The sequence below is a fragment of the Cebus imitator genome, unplaced genomic scaffold (assembly GCF_001604975.1).
Source record: "Cebus imitator isolate Cc_AM_T3 unplaced genomic scaffold, Cebus_imitator-1.0 Scaffold117, whole genome shotgun sequence".
Lineage (NCBI taxonomy): Eukaryota > Metazoa > Chordata > Mammalia > Primates > Cebidae > Cebus > Cebus imitator.
In genome coordinates, this window is record NW_016107432.1 from 5,204,988 (window position 1) to 5,207,487 (window position 2,500).

General features: G+C 56.6%; 1 protein-coding gene across 4 annotated transcripts in view; it reads right to left on the minus strand.

Annotated features, from left to right (window-relative positions):
- SH3TC1 (SH3 domain and tetratricopeptide repeats 1) overlaps nucleotides 1-2,500 on the minus strand; it is a 63,778-nt gene that overhangs the window by 60,975 nt on the left and 303 nt on the right. The gene's annotated exons all lie outside the window — the stretch shown is intronic.

The window sequence follows — 2,500 nt, forward strand, 5'->3', positions numbered from 1 at the left end:
GAAAGAGGAAATGGGAGAGGAGGGGAGGCGAGGGGAGGGGAGGTGAGGGGAGGGAGAGAAAGTAAAGACATCAGCCTGTAGTCCCAGCTTAGGAGGCTAAGGCAGGAGGCTCCCTTGAGGCCAGGAGTTTGAGGCCAAACTGGGCAATACATTGATGCTAAAAAAAAACAATTAAAAAACTAAAACTAAAAATAAATTAAAATACTTAAAAAAAATTTTTAAGGAAGAAAAGATGCCCGTACAGCAGTAAGCATGCCTATCACCCAAATAGATCTAGTTTCTAATACCTTTCCCCAGCAGCAAAAGTTAGGGCTCGGAGAAATGGTGGCTTCTAGGACTGGGCCAGGAGACTGACAAGTGGAGCCCGGCCTGGGGTGCCAGGAGAGTGAGTCCGCGCCTGCATGGGGGAAGGAGTGAAATCCCACATGTCAAAGGGACACAGAGCTAGCTGACAGAGTTAAAGGAATTTGAGCAAAAATCAGGTAGTATTTGATTATAACCCAAAATATAAAATAGATATCCACAAATCCATCCTCAAATAAATCAGCAATGGAATGACTGAGTAAGTGGGGGGTGAGGGGCAAATCACCTGGGCAGAAGAATTCCAAAGAACTGATGGAGCGGCTCCACTCTGAAGGCGGGGACCATGACTCCTGCTCTTACGTGTGGGTTACACGCAGAGACTTCCTTCCAGAGAGGACGGGAGGGAAGGGAGGAAAAGGGAACCTTTACAGGGAGAAACCTGTGCAACACCCCTCAGCCAGGTGGCCAGGGTCAGGGTCAACCGTGGGGAGTCCTGCTGACAGCATGTGGCCTTGGCACCATGTGGTGCGCCCGGCACTGTGCCTTGGAGGTCTGTCCCCCAATAACCCATAATAACTCCAGTCTAATCATGAGAAAAACTAGACAAATCCCAGCCGAGACACACGCTACACAATCCCGACCACTCCTCAGAGCTGTCAAGGCCAGCAACGCCAGGGAAGTCTGAGAAGCGGTCACACCCCAGAGGCGCCCAGCGAGACGAGGGGAGTAAATGCAACGCGGGGTCCTGGGGCAGACGAAGGCCCTGGGTAAAGACAGGAAGTCTGAGTCAAGTGTGAGCTGCACTTGGGAACAAGCCATCGGTATTGCTCATTAGTATAATGGAGGCAGCTGGGTGGGGTTTTATGAGAACGCTCTGAACTGTCTTCCTGACTGTTTTGTAAACCTAAAAGGATTCCAAAGAATTCGGTCTATTAAAATAAACAGAGAAACAAAAAGTCCCCGTAGAGTGGAACAAGTTTGATGTGTTTGGGGAGTGAACTTTTAAGGCCTAAAGACACTCCAGCATCTCAGCAGGATCCCAGCCAGGCCTGGAGCTGCCTGCCTCGGTGACACCTGGGGATGCTTGCCGTGGACCTCGGGACAGCCCAGGAGCCTCCCTGGACCACGCCTCCCTCCACCATACAGGGAATGAGTTAATCACAGAGACACTTGGGGCAGGGCCAGTTTCTGGGTATTGCCCCCAAAGCACCAGGAAACCGAGGCAGGCCTTTGCAAGGGCAGCCTAGCCCCAGGCGGGACCCGCCTGTGACCCCCAGCCAGCTCTGCAACCTTGAGCCCAGGCCTTCCTCTGTAAACGAGGATGAGGATGAGGACGGGCTCCTTCCTGGTGAACAGAACTTGCCCGGGGCTGCTGCCGCCACAGAGAGCTCCAGGTCATTCCACAGCCCCAGCAGGAGAGGGAGGCAAGGTCCCAGGCGGGTGGCATGCTGAGACACTGAGGCTGACAGAGGCCCCACACTTTTCCTGGAGCCACAGAGTCTCCTCACCCCCAGGGCAGCCTCTCCTCTGCCCTCCTCTGGGCCAGGCTCCATGCCTCTCCTCACTGCCCCGACAGCCTCTGTCTCCTTCAAAACCCACTCCCAGGTCTAGCCCTGGGAGAAGGTGGCCTCATCCCCAGTGGCAGGTGGGGACCCTGGCCCATGGCGGGGACTGAGGATTCAGAGACGCAGGGAGCCATTGGAACCCCTCCAAGACCACTGGCACTGGTACAGCGGGAGGGCTGGGGCAGCATGAGAGGCACAGGGTGCAGGGGGCAGGACTCCAGCCCCTCCAGGGCCACCAGCACTGCACTGTTACCATCAACTATGGCTGCTAGCCACGTGCAGACACTGCCCTGGGCACCAACACCCATGCCTCATCTTACAGACGGGGAAACTGAGGCTCCGAGGGTGGGATCAGTCAGTGGCAAGCCGGCACCAGGACCCCCGGCACAGCCTCTCGGGCCCTCACCTTTCCACCAGGCACCCTGCCTGCCCAGTCGTCAGGGTCCTGGGGACACAGCACCCCCACCTCACCCTGCCACCCCGACAGCGTCCAGCTCCACCCACCAGGCTCCTGGCCCATTTCTCATACATGGGAACACCAGGCTGGCCCTTCCCCTCCAACCCCATTGAGGCAGCACCCACCCTGCTGCCCCTGGCCAGGCGAGTTTTGGGTGCACCCTGCCGAGTGAACA